This window comes from Salmo trutta, chromosome 34, assembly GCF_901001165.1.
Source record: "Salmo trutta chromosome 34, fSalTru1.1, whole genome shotgun sequence".
Taxonomy (NCBI): domain Eukaryota; kingdom Metazoa; phylum Chordata; class Actinopteri; order Salmoniformes; family Salmonidae; genus Salmo; species Salmo trutta.
This window is the reverse complement of record NC_042990.1, coordinates 31,427,976-31,447,445: the sequence shown is the minus strand read 5'-3', so window position 1 is coordinate 31,447,445 and position 19,470 is coordinate 31,427,976. Positions and strand designations below refer to the sequence as shown.

Here is a 19,470-nt window from a genome sequence, read left to right as displayed (position 1 = left end):
TTATCTTGTGCAAACATTGTCATGATAATTTTCACTGTCATAAGTCAGTTCATGTATTCATTTCATACCTGCTCCCAAGAAGGCTCTTAAATTTGCATCTTTATTTTCAAATCTAATATTAAGATAATAAAAATAGCACTCTTAATAGCCCTAATGCTTATTTAGATTGCATGGATGGACATTGACTGGAAGAAAACCTAGTATTGATGTGGTTGTACAGTCCTAATGCACCCTCACATGGCAATTTTGATTCACACAGATACTATAATCATCTAGGCAACAGGAATTGGTGAAAGTCATTTAGGAAAAAACAATTTTTTCCCACATTCATGTAATGATAAATCATTATTAGGCTAATAGATTGGAGTTAGTATCAATTGCTGATCATCTCTTATGGGAGCAGGCAGCATTGTTAGTCTATGCTCATTAGCTAGCGTAGCTTGTTCTTACCAGTGTCTGCGTTTCGGTATTTCAGAGCAACTTCAACCATAATTTCCCCCGGGAATTCTGTGCCATGATGTTGTGTCCCTAGATTAGCAATGTGTCTGTAGCGGTCAGTCAGTGTCATTCACGTTCGATTGTATCACTATCAGAATATGATATGATACCAAGGTAAAAGGCAGTAACTGCAGCCAAGGGCAGGTTGAAACCAAGCTAAAAGGCAGTAAGTTCAGTTACTGCCATATACCTTGGTTTCACAGTAACGTTTTGTAGTTACTGTTAATTATGATCCCCATTTTCTCCAAAACACAATAGAGGCAGGATATTTGTCCAAATGATTAAGCATGTATTTAATGTAGGAAAAATGTCTAACTCATTTTCAACCAAATTAGTAGTTACTGCCTTTTTGAATGGTATGGGGGCTGCCCTCCTGGGATGCTTATCGGCCAACTTAAAACAGAAGCCCTATAATTGAGTGGCCAAACTAGCCAATGTCTGAGAGACAGACTGTCAGGGAAAAAGAGATTGGTTCCAGAGTCAGAGCCTGCTTCCTAATGAATTGCCCTCCAATATGTTGTCAGGTACTATGCTGCCAAGGGAATGAAATGGACTTGGACGGTTATTTGATCATTTTTCTGTGCGAGCACTTACCCACCATTAAAATTCCCATTAGTGCTTTATGTCCGCTGTTGGTGCCATTTGGAGCAGGTGCATTGAGTGGCTAGCTACTTGGAACTACCAATTAAACGTGATCTCTTGCCCTTCTCCTTGGTTGGGAGATTGGAGAATGGAGTGTGTGTATGTGGGGGGGGGGGGGGGCTGCACGGGTCAGCTGCTTGTTCACCCGCCTGCAATTGCTAATAATCCATCCGCAACTGCCCAACTATATGTGATAAAGTGAAAATCTGTGGCCCGCACCCGACCCTAATCTACAAATATATTAAATACACTACAGGCCACGGTCAGAGATGGCAGATAGATTTTTGGACAGTGGTAGCAGGATTTTTTGGGGGCCTAATTTAGAGATGTTTCTGCTTATAATTTCTGACATTTTAGTAGGCTATTTGTTAGTCAACTTGTCTATAATTACATATAAACTCAGCAAAAAAGGAAACGTCCCCTTTTCAGGACCCTGTCTTTCAAAGATAATTCATAAAAATCCAAATAACTTCACAGATCTTCATTGTAAAGGGTTTAAACACTGTTTCCCATGCTTGTTCAATGAACCATAAACAAATAATGAACATGCGCCTGTGGAACGGTCGTTAAGACACTAACAGTTTACAGACGGTAGGCAAATCATTCTTCTCTGCTCCTCTGGGGATATAGAGGTGAATCCAGGCCCTGCAGTGCCTGGCTCCACTCCTACTCCCCAGGCGCTCTCTTTTGATGACTTCTGTAACCGTAAAAGCCTTGGTTTCATGCATGTTAACATTAGAAGCCTCCTCCCTAAGTTTGTTTTATTCACTGCTTTAGCACACTCTGCCAACCCGGATGTCCTAGCTGTGTCTGAATCTTGGCTTAGGAAGTCCACCAAAAACTCTGAAATCTTCATCCCTAACCACAACGTTTTCAGACAAGATAGAACGACCAAAGGGGGCGGTGTTGCAATCTACTGCAGAGATAGCCTGCAGAGTTCTGTCCTGCTATCCAGGTCTGTACCCAAACAATTTGAACTTCTACTTTTAAAAATCCACCTCTCTAAAAACAAGTCTCTCACCGTTGCCGCCTGCTATAGACCCCCCTCGGCCCCTAGCTGTGCTCTGGACACCATATGTGAACTGATTGCCCCCCATCTATCTTCAGAGCTCGTGCTACTAGGTGACGTAAACTGGGACATGCTTAACACCCCAGCCATCCTACAATCCAAGCTTGATGCCCTCAATCTCACACAAATTATTATTGAACCCACCAGATACGACCCCAATGCCGCAAACTCTGGCACCCTCATAGATATCATCCTAACCAACGTGCCCTCTAAATACACCTCTGCTGTTTTCAACCAAGACCTCAGCGATCACTGCCTCATTGCCTGCACCCGTAATGGGTCAGCGGTCAAACGACCTCCACTCATCACTGTCAAACGCTCCCTGAAACATTTCAACGAGCAAGCCTTTCTAATCGACCTGGCCCTGGTATCCTGGAAGGATATTGACCTCATCCCGTCAGTAGAGGATGCCAGGTTATTTAAAAAAAATGCCTTCCTCACCATCTTAAATAAGCATGCCCCTTTCAAGAAATTTAGAACCAGGAACAGATATAGCCCTTGGTTCTTCCCAGACCTGACTGCCCTTAACCAACACAAAAAATATCCTGTAGCGTTCTGCATTAGCATCGAACTGCCCCCGCGATATGCAACTTTTCAGGGAAGTTAGAAACCAATACACACAAGCAGTTAGAAACGCCAAGGCTAGCTTTTTCAAACAGAAATTTGCTTCCTGCAGCTCAAACTCTAAAAGGTTCTGGGACATTGTAAAGTCCATGGAGAATAAGAACACCTCCTCCCAACTGCCCACTGCACTGAGGATAGGAAACTCTGTCACCACCGATAAGCCCACTATAATTGAGAATTTCAATAAGCATTTTTCTACGGCTGGCCATGCTTTCCACCTAACTACCCCTACTGCATTCAACAGCACTGCACCCCCCACAGCTACTCGCCCAAGCCTCCCCCATTTCTCCTTCTCCCAAATCCATTCAGCTGATGTTCTGAAAGAGCTGCAAAATCTGGACCCCTACAAATCAGCTGGGCTTGACAATCTGGACCCTTTCTTTCTAAAATTATCTTCCGAAATTATTGCAACCCCAATTACTAGCCTGTTCAACCTCTCTTTCGTGTCATCTGAGATTCCCATAGATTGGAAAGCAGCTGCTGTCATCCCCCTCTTCAAAGGAGGTGACACTCTTTACCCAAATTGCTATAGACCTATATCCATCCTTCCCTGCCTTTCTAAGGTCTTCGAAAGCCAAGTCAACAAACAGATTACCGACCATTTCGAATCCCACCGTACCCTCTCCGCTATGCAATCTGGTTTCAGAGCTGGTCATGCGTGCACCTCAGCCACGCTCAAGGTCCTAAATGACATCGTAACCGCCATCGATAAGAAACAATACTGTGCTGCCGTATTCATTGACCTGGCCAAAGCTTTTGACTCTGTTAATCACCACATCCTCATCGGCAGACTCAGTAGCCTTGGTTTCTCAAACGATTGCGTCGCCTGGTTCACCAACTACTTCTCTGATAGAGTTCAGTGTGTCAAATCGGAGGGCCTGCTGTCCGGACCTCTGGCAGTCTCTATGGGGGTACCACAGGGTTCAATTCTTGGGCCAACTCTTTTCTCTGTATACATCAATGATGTCGTTCTTGCTGCTGGTGAATCTCTGATCCACCTCTACGCAGACGACACCATTCTGTATACTTCTGGCCCTTCTTTGGACACTGTGTTAACAACCCTCCAGACGAGCTTCAATGCTGTGGTCTCCAACTGCTCCTAAAAACAAATAAAACTAAATGCATGCTCTTCAACCGATTGCTGCCTGCACCTGCCCGCCTGTCCAGCATCACTTCTCTGGACGGTTCTGACTTAAAATTTGTGGACAACTACAAATACCTAGGTGTCTGGTTAGACTGTAAACTCTCCTTCCAGACTCACATCAATCATCTCCAATCCAAAGTTAAATCTAGAATTGGCTTCCTATTTCGCAACAAAGCATCCTTCACTCATGCTGCCAAACTTACCCTCGTAAAACTGACCATCCTACCAATCCTCGACTTCGGCGATGTCATTTACAAAATAGCCTCCAATACCCTACTCAACAAACTGGATGCAGTCTATCACAGTGCCATCCGTTTTGTCACCAAAGCCCCATATACTACCCACCACTGCGACCTGTACGCTCTCGTTGGCTGGCCTTCGCTTCATAATCGTCGCCAAACACATTGGCTCCAGGTCATCTACAAGACCCTGCTAGGTAAAGTCCCCCCTTATCTCCGCTCACTGGTCACCATAGCAGCACCCACCTGTAGCACGCGCTCCAGCAGGTATATCTCTCTGGTCACCCCTAAAGCCAACTCCTCCTTTGGTCGTCTCTCCTTCCAGTTCTCTGCTGCCAATGACTGGAACGAACTACAAACATCTCTGAAACTGGAAACACTTATCTCCCTTACTAGCTTTAAGCACCAGCTATCAGAACAGCTCCCAGATCACTGTACCTGCGCATAGCCCATCTATAATTTAGCCCAAAGTACTACCTCTTCCCCTACTTTATTTATTTTATTTATTTTTGCTAATTTGCACCATATTATGTATATTTTAACTTTGAACTTTCTTCAAATAACAAATCTACCATTCCAGTGTTTTACTTGCTATACTTTATTTACTCTGCCACCATGGCCTTTTTTGCCTTTACCTCCCTTATCTCACATCATTTGCTCACATTGTATATAGTCTTATTTTTTCTACTGTATTATTGATTGTATGTTGTTTTACTCCATGTGTAACTCTGTGTTGTTGCATGTTGTCGAACTGCTTTGCTTTATCTTGGCCAGGTCGCAATTGTAAATGAGAACTTGTTCTCAACTTGCCTACCTGGTTAAATAAAGGTGAAATAAAATAAATAAAAATAAAATTAAGGTCACAGTTATGAAAACTTAGGACACTAAAGAGGCCTTTCTACTGACTCTGAAAAACACCAAAAGAAAGATGCCCAGGGTCCCTGCTCATCTGTGTGAACGTGCCGTAGGCATGCTGCAAGGAGGCAAGAGGACTGCAGATGTGGCCAGGGCAATAAATTGCAATGTCCGTACTGTGAGACGCCTAAGACAGCGTTACTGGGAAACAGGACAGACAGCTGATCGTCCTCGCAGTGGCAGACCACGTGTAACAACACCTGTACTGGATCGGTACATTCAACATCACACCTGCGGGACAGGTACAGGATGGCAACAACAACTGCCCGAGTTACACCAGGAACGCACAATCCCTCCATCAGTGCTCAGACTGTCCGCAATAGGCTGAGAGAGGCTGGACTGAGGGCTCGTAGGCCTCTTGTAAGGCAGGTCCTCACCAGACATCATCGGCAACAAACATCATCGGGCACAAACCCACCGTCACTGGACCAGACAGGACTGGCAAGAAGTGCTCTTCACAGACGAGTCGCGGTTTTGTCTCACCAGGGGTGATGGTCGGATTCACGTTTATTGTTGAAGGAATGAGCGTTACACCGAGGCCTGTACTCTGGAGCGGGATTTATTTGGAGGTGGAGGGTCCGTCATGGTCTGGGGCGGTGTGTCACAGCATCATCAGACTGAGCTTGTTATCATTGCAGGCAATCTCAACGCTGTGCGTTACAGGGAAGACATCGTCCTCCCTCATGTGGTACCCTTTGTGCATGCTCATCCTGACATGACCGTTCTGTGCGTGATTTCCTGCAAGACAGGAATGTCAGTGTTCTGCCATGGCCAGCGAAGAGCCTGGATCTCAATCCCATTGAGAACGTCTGGGACCTGTTGGATCGGAGAGTGAGGGCTAGGGCCATTCCCCGCAGAAATGTCCGGGAACTTGCAGGTGCCTTGGTGGAAGAGTGGAGTAACATCTCACAGCAAGTAATGACAGATCTTGTGCAGTCCATGAGGAGGAGGTGCACTGCAGTACTTAATGCAGCTGGTGGCCACGCCAGATACTGACTGTTACTTTTGACCCCCCCTCCCTTTGTTCAGGGACACATTATTCCATTTATGTTAGTCACATGTCTGTGGAACTTGTTCAGTTTATGTCTCAGTTGTTGAATCTTGTTATGTTCATACAAATATTTACACATGTTAAGTTTGCTGAAAATGAACGCCGTTGACAGTGAGAGGACGTTTATGTTTTTGCTGAGTTTATGTAGCTTCTTTTCTGTCATTGCTTGTTGCCCTAGAAGACTAAATAAAGCCTTGCTCACCAGAATAATGAATTGAATGCTCGGGAGGAAAGGTGTTTAGGGGCCTGGGAAATCTCTAAAAAAGGGAATGACTTTCTATGCAAAATGTCCAAATGACATCAGTTTGAACGGTTGTGAAGAAATAGAAAGCTGTGAAAAAGACCCAACCCGTTTCTGGTAATATTTCTGTTCGGCTTAGACGCATATTTTGTGTGGTTGAAATACTATCAGCTTTTATGAGGCTGATAAAGATAGCACCTTTACAGACGGTTCCTAACTGCGCCATCCCATTCTCTCAAGATGCTCAAAGAAAGAAATCATCTTTCTCCACGCTTGTTCCCGAGGCAAAATGTACATTTGGTGTATCATTTCACTGAAAGAAATGCAGGAGTTAATATTAAGGTTATATGGGAGGTTATATAGCTTCAGTCAGTGTCCAGATTTCAGTTTCCACTTAACCCATCTGAACAGTAGGCTATCTTGACATTCCATAGGCCTATTTGAAGTCCCCATCTTGTGACTGTAACATTTGTACAGTGGCAACATTCACTGCATCATCCTCTTTTACCCATTCGCTAAATCGTTCCTAAACATGATTTTTCTGGCCCTCCATTTTCAACTCTCCATTTCACAGCTTTTCTCTTTTCTCTCATTGTCCTTTTTCTTCTTCCTCCTCCTCACTCTGCCTCTACCTCCTCCTCCCTCTGCCTCGTCCTTCCTCCTCCTGCCTCTTCCTCCTCCTCCCTCTGCCTCTTCCTCCTCCTCCCTCTGCATTACCAAAAGGATGCTCCTAAGGTGGGAGACAGATGGTGATTGGCGTGTAGGCTAATTGGCAGGCGTACAGTTAGGCCCTAAAGCTTAGGCAAATGCCGGTTAGCATAAAATAATGAAAGAAAAACCTAAATTTTACCTATAGATATAAATTGCACAAGAATGCTACATTTATGGATTTTTCAAGGTATTGTTTTCTCTTTATTAAACCCACCTGCCACTCATCCACACAATATTTAATGACCCTAAACCCTCCCGCCCTGCACATATAACCGCGGGGACTTCGGTTATGAGTCAACCTGCACTTCACTAACAGCTGCTATTTGCTCAGTCAGGAAGCATAGGTGGTTCTCTCCAGGATTTTGTAACAAGGTGGTGCTGATGAGTTAGTGGAGGGGTGGACCGGAGGGCGGCTCTGCCCCCACAATGAGTTAGAGATTTGTGCATATTTTTATGCCTTTAGCTGCCACTTCCTGCAATCTAAAACCTTAAATGACAACAAATTAAGTGATTAAGTGCAAATTTAATAAAAAAGATATATATTTTGACATTATTTTTTCTAGAATTATCATAGCAATTTCATTTTTCAATGGTCAACAGAACAGGGACCATAGGTATGAGGGCCATGGAAGAGCAATTAAAGTAAATCAGTGTGTGTGTGTGTGTGTGTGTGTGTGTGTGTGTGTGTGTGTGTGTGTGTGTGTGTGTGTGTGTGTGTGTGTGTGTGTGTGTGTGTGTGTAAAAACTGGGGCAGCCAAGTCCATAATGTGGCACAGTGCCCGTCTTTTTTTGGGGAGAACACTGTGTGTATGATATGCTAAAGTTTCTGGTGTTTCACTGTATTTAGCCTGCGTCCCACATACACTGCTTCTTTCACAGGCTCAAATGATACCACTGAAAACTTCCTAGCATGACAATAATGTTTTTTTTAATATCCTGTTTCTGATGATTCACTGGATTTAAGGTCTTAACCTTGGCTGTCATTGGGGTGCAGGTGAGACCCAAGAGCTGTAGTTAGCTTCAGGTTTTACAATCAGATTTAGGGCCACTGGTCCGGGTATTAGAGAGAACTTGGCTTGCTGGTCGGTCTCACTAATGCTGTGAGTCTGTGTAGGGCATGTGTCTTTTTTCCAGTTCTAAATTCAGAACCTTATTGTCCCCTCTGCTGGACTCAGTGACTCCGCAGGGGCGCCACGAGACCACTCCGCCATTCAGACAAGGGCACGTCCAAGGTGCATTACTAATGCATGTTGTTTAAGTTGCTCGGAAGATACAAGCTACATTCATACTGTTCAACTACAGGCAAGGTTGCGACTCTGGCCTACAGTACTGTATATATAGTAGTAAGGGTTATTTAATTTTGTACACATTTGCAGCTAAAAGCTGAATTGCAGTATACAGACAAAATGGGTGGAAAATGACGTTTTTAGTCGGCCTCAGAGACTGATTCTGCTGACAACATGGATCTGGATGATGTTTGATGGCGTCATTCAGTTGGAGAGGTTAGTTTGGGTACAGCCTGAGTCGTGTCCACTTGCATGTCGTAATAGGCCTTACTTTAGCAGTTTTGTCCATGCCCTTAAACAAGGAGTTGTTTGTGACTTGTTTGATGTCAACTAGGGTTGGACGAAATTACGATAGCATTGTCTATCGGCGATGATTGACAGCCATCGTCGATAGTGACGGTATCGTGATGTGACAGATGATGGTTTAGCCTACTTGAACTTCACTGGCGCCCCTCAGTAAAGAACGGAGTCTCGCAGTACACAGCAGGGCAGCACACAGCAGGGCAGCACACAGCAGGACAGCAGGGCAGTACACAGCAGGGCAGCACACAGCAGGGCAGCAGGACAGCAGGACAGTAGGACAGCAGGACAGCAGGACAGTAGGACAGTGCACAGCAGGGCAGCAGGACAGTAGGACAGTGCACAGCAGGGCAGCACGCAGCAGGACAGCAGGACAGCAGGACAGTAGGACAGTGCACAGCAGGGCAGTAGGGCAGCAGGACAGTAGGACAGTGCACAGCAGGGCAGTAGGGCAGCAGGACAGTAGGACAGTGCACAGCAGGGCAGCACGCAGCAGGACAGCAGGACAGTAGGACAGTGCATAGCAGGGCAGCACACAGCAGGACAGTAGGACAGTGCACAGCAGGACAGTAGGACAGTGCACAGCAGGGCAGCACGCAGCAGGGCAGCACGCAGCAGAGCAGCAGGACAGCAGGACAGTAGGACAGTACACAGCAGGGCAGTACACAGCAGGGCAGCACACAGCAGGGCAGCAGGACAGCAGGACAGTAGGGCAGCAGGACAGCAGGACAGCAGGGCAGTACACAGCAGGGCAGCACGCAGCAGAGCAGCACGCAGCAGAGCAGCACACAGCAGGACAGTAGGGCAGCAGGACAGCAGGACAGTAGGACAGTGCACAGCAGGGCAGCAGAGCAGCACAGAAGTGACTTTCCGAGTAATTTATGTGCCTATTCCTATTTGATATAGCCTATTTCAACAAATATGTGATACTGAATGCAGTAGAGGAACATAGGCCAGACAGAGTGGAGATTGTCACGGATGTCTTATGAATGAGACCAAGGCGCAGCGTGCGTATCGTTCCACATCTTTATTTATATGTGAAACTATGCAATACATACAATAAACTATATAAAAAAAAATGTAAACGTGACGAAGAGGTACAACATGCACTAACTCAAAATAATCTCTTAAACTAGACAAAAACACAACATAGAAAAAATAAACTAGAACCAAACATATAAATAAATAAACTAGACAAACCCCCCCCCCCCCCCCCCCCCCCAGTCACGCCCTGACCTACTCTACCATAGAAAAATGTGAGCTCTCTACGGTCAGGACGTGACAGAGATAGAAAAATCAAATTACAAGTTTAAGTTTATAAAGAAGGATATAATCCGTGCAGGCCAGGAAAATCCTTCCAAACGAGGTTGAAAACCAAATGGCCAATAACCTGTCCTCATTCCTCCTATTGGCCTTAGCTTTAAAATAACTTACAGTTAGCAACAGTCGATTATTTCCCAAATAATTATTTCCTACCAAGGTGTTTTCAAAAATAACAACAATGAAAGTCTATACAGTCTAGGCAATTCTCAATCACAACTTTATGATAGATACAAATGTTTTATGATTTTGAGGCAAGTAAAGCAATTATTATCCAGTTGTTAAGATGGTGGAGTGCTTCTTTCCAGCCCATGATGTCACTACGGTAAGACAGCCCGTTCCTTATCAGACAGTCACTGTTCGATCACAGCGCATCACACATACACACACACACACACACACACACACACACACACACACACACACACACACACACACACACACACACACACACACACACACACACCTGCTCCATGCTAAAGCTCCTCCACCAGAAAGGACTATTAGAAAATATTTGCCTGAACTTATCATCTGTCCAGGCTTTCAACAACATTATCTTTCATCATGATATAGTAGAGTAGAGCAGGGCGTGACAGGGGGTGTTTTGGGTTGTTCTATGATTTCTATTTCTATGTTTAAGTCCTAGTTTTCTATTTCTATGTTGGGATTGTTTGGGGTTGATCTCTAATTGGAGGCAGCTGATCCTCATTGCCTCTGATTAGAGATCATATTTAAGTAGGGTTTTTTCTCGTTGTTGTTTTGAGTAGTGTGTTGTCCTCTGTGCGTCACGGTTTGTTGTTTTTGTATATTCAAGTATTTAAGTGTATTGCATTCAGTTTCACGTTTAATAAATATGTGGAACTACGAACACGCTGCATTTTGGTCAAAACCTTCAAACAGACGTGACAGAATAACCCACCATAAAAGGACCAAGCAGCGTGGAATGGAGCAGCAGGAGAAATGGACATGGGAGGACATACTGGAGGGAAAAGGAACCTGGACGTGGGAGGAAATCCAGGCCGGAATGGATCGCCTCCCATGGGAACAGGTGGAAGCAGAGAGGGAAGTACAGCGATGAGATCAACAGGCAACGCAACGAAGGAAGCACGAGAGGCTTTTCCCAAAAGGTTTTTTTGGGGGGGGGGCACATGGGAAGTTTGGCAGAGTCAGGGTGGAGACCTGAGCCAACTCCCCGTGCTTACTGTGGGGAGCAAGTGTCGGGGCAGGCACCGTGTTGTGCGGTGATGCGCACTGTGTCGTCAGGGCGCATTCACAGGCCGGTGCGATCTGTACCCGCACCCTGCAGTTGTCGAGCTGAGGTGAGCATCCAGCCAGGGCGGGTTGTGCAAGCTATACGCTCCAGACCTCCAGTGCGCATCCGCGGCCCAGTACGTCCTGTGCCTGCTCCTCGCACTCTCCCTCCAGTGCGCCTCCATAGTCCAGTACAGCCTGTGCCTGCTCCTCACACTCTCCTTTCAGTGTGCAGCCATAACCCGGTACAGCCAGTGCCTGCTGTGAGCACTCGGCCCTTAATGCGCCTCCCCAGTCCGGTGAGACCGATTCCTGCTCTCCGCACTCTCCCTCCAGTGCGCCTCCATAGCCCAGTATGTCCTGTGCCTGCTCCCCGCACTCGCCCTGAGGTGTGTGTTACTAGTCTGGCGCCTCCTATGCCAGCTCCACGCATCAGGCCTCCAGGGCGCCTGCCCAGTCTGGGGTGTCCTGTTCCTGCTCCCCGCACTCGACCTGAGGTGCGTGTTACCAGTCTGGCGCCACCTATGCCAGTCCCACGCATCGGACCTCCAGTGCGCATCCCTAGTCCAGAGCCTTCAGCGGCGGTCTGCAGCCCAGTGTCTTCAGCGGCGATTGGCGGTCCGAAGCCTCCGGCGATGATCCATGGTCTTTTTCCTCCGGACATACAGAAGCGGGGGGATCAGCAGGCGGTGGGGATACTACCCCCGGAACCAGAGAAGCCGCCATAGACATTAGTCACCCACCCTACCCTCCCTTTGTGTTTTGTGGTTGTTTTTTTTGTTTACATTCGGAGTCTGCACCTTTGGGGGGGGTGTGGTACTGTCACGTCCTGACCCTAGTAAGATGTCATTTTCTAGAGTAGGGCAGGGCGTGACAGGGGGTGTTTTGGGTTGTTTTATGTTTTCTATTTCTATGTTGGGATTGTTTGGGGTTGATCTCTAATTGGAGGCAGCTGATCCTCATTGCCTCTGATTAGAGATCATATTTAAGTAGGGTTTTTTCTCGTTGTTTGTGGGTTATTATCTTTTGAGTAGTGTGTTGTCCTCTCTGCGTCACGGTTTGTTGTTTTTGTGTATTTAAGTGTATTGCATTCAGTTTCACGTTTAATAAATGTGGAACTACGAACACGCTGCATTTTGGTCAAAACCTTCAAACAGACGTGACAATCATGATTCGTCCAGTTGCATTCGATTTCACGCTATAGCCCAACTGTCATTTTAGCTGAGTTTTTTTGGGGTAGGCTAATAGATGGCGATAGCATCGTATATAACAATGTTTTATGGTTACATGATAGGATAAAGGTTGACATTGCACAATCCTAATGTCAACTGATCAAGCCGGTCAGGAGGCCATTCTCCATCTAGTTTGAATGGGTTTGTTTGTTTAGACATCTGTTCTGACATAAGAGCCCGCTCTCTGTTTATCTCTTCATCTACCGATCTGAATCAATTTTCCACCTCGTATTCCCTCACCAAATAGTTGTTTTTAACGTGACAGTGTTATGTCTTTCTCTGAATGCTACCTCTTTATTGGGGTCGGTCGACGACTCCACTTCCACCCTGAGATAAGGTCAGTTGGCGTGTGCTCCCACCTCAAGGCGATGACAGCTGGCTTTTCAAAAAAGATCTGTGAATCCTCCGGTGGCTGAGGGCATGTTCATTCTTTGAGAGGTCGTTGTTGGTTCAGCCTTTTCCAAGTAAAACCAAAGCACTCATTTCCTCATTCCATTACATAATCCTTCCATTTGTTTCTTTCATTCAGTTGGGTACTCTAGAGGAACAGAATAACATTTCATACTTTGTGTGGGGGAATAATTCTCTCTCTGTTTCACCCCATTAGGGTGAAAGATGGGGCTCACAGGAAACTGGAGTGGATGAGAGACAATTCAACTGTGTGGGCTGACATTAAAAGTTACAGTAACCCTTTATTATACAAAGTCCTATTCCAGCTATAGGTATCTTCTGTACCGTCACATTTTACCATGTGAATGAGTGGACTGTTAAATAAAGTGTAACTTGTGTTGTCTGAATTGTGATTGGTCGCTGAGTGTGAATGGATCTCTTGTTTTCTGCAGGAGTTAGAGAGGGTGACGTCCTTACAAACCAACCTACAGCTGGCTGCAGTAATCTGCACCAACGATAGGAGGTAAGCATTCTGATGTCACCCACCCTCCCTCTTAAAGCTGTTGTTCTTCCACAATGGATTATTGAGTTAAATTCCTGTTAGCATGTATTAAATGACAGTCAATTTCATTCCCACTGTTTGCATGTACAGTATGAAATCAGTGCACGCTGACTTTGATATTGAGTCAGTCAGTGTTGTGATTCATGTTGAGATTACTCTTAACAGAACTGTGCCAGCATTGTAAATGTCTGTCACTTCCTGGTTCCAGGCAGCTGAGTGTTTCCAAGGAGGACTTCACTGAGGCCAGCCTGGGGCTCCTAGCCAATCAAAGGAGGAGACAGCTGCTCACAGGGCTGCTGAAGTCACTGAGGACCATCAAAACCCTGGTAACTATCCAAGTCACCATGTTGCTTTAAATCCTCATACAGACACATAGATATCAACAGGATATTGACATGCAACATACAATTTAGTTGTGGGGTGTTGCACATATTTTGTAATTGAGTTTCAATGTTTGTTTTGGGTCTTGATAGTGATGGTCATGCTTAACTGTTCTCCTTGTTGTTTTACAGCAAAGGACTGATGTTAGACTCAGTGAGATGCTGGAGGTAAGAGTCATACCACTAGAATGCATGTACAAGGGTTCTCTAAAGGTCAAACAGGAGGCTGAGTTCGGATGGAGCTCTAGGAGGAAATTCAGATCGTCATGAATCCCTGAATCCCGTTTGTCATGGCAGACCATCCTGGACTCATGCCTGCTCCTGTCAGGGAGATTTGAATAGATACTGTAGCTTGTAAGGTCAGACACTGATATACAAAGGATTCATATTCAGTTATAGCCCATGTTTAAAGTAATGGGTTTAGATCAGTTTATATTCAACCTGGGGCCGTACTGCAGGGGGTCTGCAAAAAATACAAAATAAAATATATATTTTTTATATATATATATTTTTATTTTGTGTGTGTATATACAGTTGAAGTCGGAAGTTTACATACACTTAGGTTGGAGTCATTAAAAGTAGTTTTTTAACCACTCCACAAACTTCTTGTTAACAAACTATAGTTTTGGAGGGTCGGTTAGGACATCTACTTTGTGCATGACACAAGTAACGTTTCCAACAATTGTTTACAGACAGATTATTTCACTTATAATTTACTGTATCACAATTCCAGTGGGTCAGAAGTTTACATACACTAAGTTGACTGTCCCTTTAAACAGCTTGGAAAATTCCCCAAAATTATGTCATGGCTTTAGAAGCTTCTGATAGGCTAATTGACAGCATTTGAGTCAATTGGAGGTGTACCTGTGGATGTATTTCAAGGCCTACCTTCAAACGCAGTGCCTCTTTGCTTGACATCATGGGAAAATCAAAAGAAATCAGCCAAGACCTCATAAAAAAAATTGTAGACCTCCACAAGTCTGGTTCAACTGCACATGGGGACAAAGATAGTACTTTTTGGAGAAATGTCCTCTGGTCTGATGAAACAAAAATAGAACTGTTTGGCCATAATGACCTTTGTTATGTTTGGAGGAAAAAGGGGGACGCTTGCAAGCCGAAGAACACCATCCCAACTGTGAAGCACGGGGGTGGCAACATCATGTTGTGGGGGTGCTTTTCTGCTGGAGGGACTGGTGCACTTCACAAAATAGATGGCATCATGAGGCAGGAAAATTATGTGAATATATTGAAGCAACATCTCAAGACATCAGTCAGGAAGTTAAAGCTTGGTCGCAAATGGGTCTTCCAAATGGACAATGACCCAAAGCATACTTCCAAAGTTGTGGCAAAATGGCTTATTGTGGGAAGCTTGTGGAAGGCTAAATTTGACCCAAGTTAAACAATTCAAAGGCAATGCTTCCAAATACTAATTGAGTGCATGTAAACTTCTGACCCACTGGGAACGTGATGAAAGAAAAGCTGAAATAAATCATTCTCTCCTATTATTCTGACATTTCACATTCTTAAAATAAAGTGGTGATCCTAACTGACCTGAGACAGGGAATTTCTACTAGGATTAAATGTCAGGAATTGTGAAACTGAGTTTAAATGTGTTTGGATAAGGTTTATGTACATTTCTGACTTCAACTGTGTGTGTGTATTTATTTTATATGTTTATTTTATTTATATTTATTTTAAATATTATTATTTTCAATTTAACCTTTATTTAACTAGGCAAGTCACTTAAGAACAAATTCTTATTTACAATGATGGCCTACACCGTTCAAACCCGGATGACGCTGTGCCAATTGTGCACTGCCCTATGGTACTCCCAATCATGGCCGGTTGTGTGTAACGCCCTGGCCATAGAGAGGGTTTTTTTGTTCTCTATTTTTGGTTAGGCCAGGGTGTGACATGGGTGTGCGTTTTAGGTTTCTTTTTCTATGTTGGTGGTTTTCTTTGTTTCGGCCGTGTATGGCTCTCAATCAGGAACAGGTGTAGATCGTTGTTGCTGATTGAGAGTCATACATAGGCAGCCTGTTTTTCCTTTGGGGTTTGTGGGTGAATGTTTTCTGTTTAGTGTTTGCACCTGACAGTACTGTTTGGCTGTCGGTTTCTTGTTTTTTGTCTAACGTGTTCTTTCTTGAATAAATTAATTTAAGATGAACACATCCTCCGCTGCACCTTGGTCTCATTCTGACGACGGCCGTTACATTGTGATACAGCCTGAATTCGAATCAGGTTGTTTTATAGTGATGCCTCTAGCACTGAAAATGCCAAGAGTGTGCAAAGCTGTCATCAAGGCAATGGGTGGCTACTTTGAAGAATCTGAAATATAAAATATATTTAGATTTTTTTAACACTTTTGATTACTACATGGATCCATATGTGTTATTTCATAGCTTTGATGTCTTCACTATTATTCTCCAATTTAGAAAATAATAAAAACAAAGGAAAACCCTGGAATGAGTAGGTGTGTCCAAACTTTTGACTGCATATTATACCATATGATGACAAAGCGAAAACAGGTTTTTAGATTTTTTTTTTTGCAAATGTATTAAAAATAAAAAACATATTATTTACAACTTTGGAAGTATGCTTTGGGTCATTGTCCATTTGGAAGACCCATTTGCGACCAAGCTTTAACTTCCTGACTGATGTCTTGATGTTGCTTCAATATATCCACATACTTTTCCTGCCTCATGATGCCATCTATTTTGTGAAGTGCACCAGTCCCTCCAGCAGCAAAGCACCCCCACAACATGATGCTGCCACCCACGTGCTTCACAGTTGGGATGGTGTTCTTCGGCTTGCAAGCCTCCCCCTTTTTCCTCCAAACATAACGATGGTCATTATGGTCAAACAGTTCTATTTTTTGTTTCATCAGACCAGAGGACATTTCTCCGAAAAGAATGATCTTTGTCCCCATGTGTAGTTGCAAACCGTAGTCTGGCTTTTTTATGGCGGTTTTGGAGCAGTGGCTTCTTCCTTGCTGAGCTGCCTTTCAGGTTATGTCAATATCGGACTGGTTTTACTGTGGATATCGATACTTTTGTACCTGTTTCCTCCAGCATCTTCACAAGGTCCTTTGCTGTTGTTCTGGGATTGATTTGCACTTTTCGCACCAAAGTACGTTCATCTCTAGGAAACAGAACGCGTCTCCTTCCTGAGCGTTATGACAGCTGCGTGGTCCTATGGTGTTTATACTTGCATACTATTGTTTGTACAGATGAACGTGGTACCTTCAGGTGTTTGGAAATTGCTCCCAAGGATGAATCAGACTTGTGGAGGTCTACAATTTTGGCTGATTTCTTTTGATTTTCCAATGATGTCAAGCAAAGAGGCACTGAGTTTGAAGGTAAGCCTTGAAATTTGTCACAGGTAGACCTCCAATTGACTCATTATGTCAATTAGCCTATCAGAAGCTTCTAAAGCCATTACATCATTTTCTGGAATTTTCCAAGCTGGTTTAAAGGCACAGTCAGCTTAGTGTATGTAAACTTCTGACCCCCTGGAATTGTGATACATTTATCTGGTAGTCCCTGTATATAGCTCCACATTGAGCTGAGACTTCCTGTGTATATCTCCTTTCTTTTGTATAATTGTTTTATCTTATTTTTAAACTCTGCATCATTGGAAAAGGCTCGTAAGCAAGCAAGTCTACAGCAGTTGTATTCGTTGCATGTGACTAGGCTGTTGTGGTAACCGTATTACCGCAACACCGGCGGTCACGAGTCATGAAGTCAGTCAAATTCCACGTGACAGGTTTAGTCGCGGTAATTAGGCTTCTCTAAGCTCTGATCCTGCTGCTTGTCATTAGTAGCCTACCAAACTCCCTGGTACACAGCACTCTATTGTCCCTCTAATCAGTCTGACATAAATGTAATTAAAAATCTAATAAAACACTTCATGAGAGCCAATGATCTCATGTTGCGGAACATTTCTATAGGCAATGCAATTGCGTGAGAAAACAGAGTGATGGCTTCTGCTAAAAAGAGGAGGATCCCATCAGCTTTCTATTGGCTAGACCTACTATATTTATTTCTCAACTTTCCTAATATTAAGCACATTGCTTATATTTACAACAGGCGTATAGTCTACCTGCCTGGCATGAAAAGGAACCACGGGGAAAGTGTCCTCCATTCGCAATTTAAGTGCATAGAGGACATGTATTTTTCCCCACTGCCCCTGTTTTGATACAAGTGCATGATAATGGTCCTTTCTAAATCAAAACAAATTTCACACATATTATTTGGTATATGTAAAGATTAAATCAAGAATAGTCTGATGGGTGACAGTATTAGCCTATCACTTGTGAATGATGCCCAGCATAAGAAACAATGCCTACACCTCATGTAGCCTAGCCCATAGGCCTATATGTTTTGATAAGATTTGTATCACAACTAAAGTGGCCAAATAACTTCTTAAAATTAAACACATTAATCCACTTTAGAAGGGTTGTAGAGTCTAACTGGCATATATAAGCAGCGCATGAGTATCAAGTTTGGAGACATTTGTTGTTTCGGAGTGGGTGGTAGGGACAAATCATTCACTAAACCTCAACTAAATCTTGTAATAAATAATTTGGAAATTTAGCAAGTTGAGGTGACTAAACTGTTTAGAGTAACCCTGGATTGTAAACTGTCATGGTCAAAACATATTGATACAATAGTAATTAAGATGGGGAGAAGTCTTTCCATAATAAAGCGCTGCTCTACCTTAACAACACTATCAACAAGGCAGGTCCTACAGGCCCTGGTTTTGTCGCACCTGGACTACTGTTCAGTCATGTGATCAGGTGCCACAAAATTGCAATTGGCTCAGAACATGCCAGCACGGCTGGCCCTTGGATGTACACAGAGAGCTAATATGACTAATGTGCATGTCAATCTCTCCTGCCTCAAAGTGGAGGAGAGATTGACTTCATCACTAGTTGTATTTATGAGAGGTATTGACATGTTGAATGCACCGAGCTGTCTATTTGAACTACTGGGGCACAGCTCGGACACCCATGGATACCCCAGAAGACATGCCACCAGAGGTCTCTTCACGGTCTCCAAGTCAAGAACAGACTATGGGAGGCGCACAGTACTACATAGACCCATGACTACATGGAACTCTATTCCACATCAAGTAACTGATGCAAACAGTGGAATCAGATTTAAAAAGCAGGTAAAAATACACCTTATGGAACAGCGGGGACTGTGAAGCAACACACACATAAGCACAGACACATGCATACACACACACGATAACATAGTTTCGTGCTCCCGAGTGGCGCAGTGGTCTAAGGCACTGCATCTCAGTGCTAGAGGTGTCACAACAGTAGATATGTGGTAGTGGTGATTTCCCTCATTAAAATGCAAATCAATTTATAACATTTTTGACATACGTTTTTCTGGATTTTTTTGATGTTATTCTGTCTCTCACTGTTCAAATAAACCTACCATTAAAATTATAGACTGATCATTTCTTTGTCAGTGGGCAAACGTACAAAATCAGCAGGGGATCAAATACTTTTTTCCCTCACTGTAAAGGGGAAATAAAATAAAATAAATAAAAAATTCAAACACTACAACACAAGGTATGCTAAGAAACCCTAGCCTTATTTCTTC

The 19,470-nt window shown here is 44.0% G+C and overlaps 1 pseudogene; it reads left to right on the top strand.

The window, feature by feature from the left end:
• LOC115174021 (syndetin-like) overlaps nucleotides 1-19,470 on the top strand; it is a 274,337-nt pseudogene that overhangs the window by 60,273 nt on the left and 194,594 nt on the right.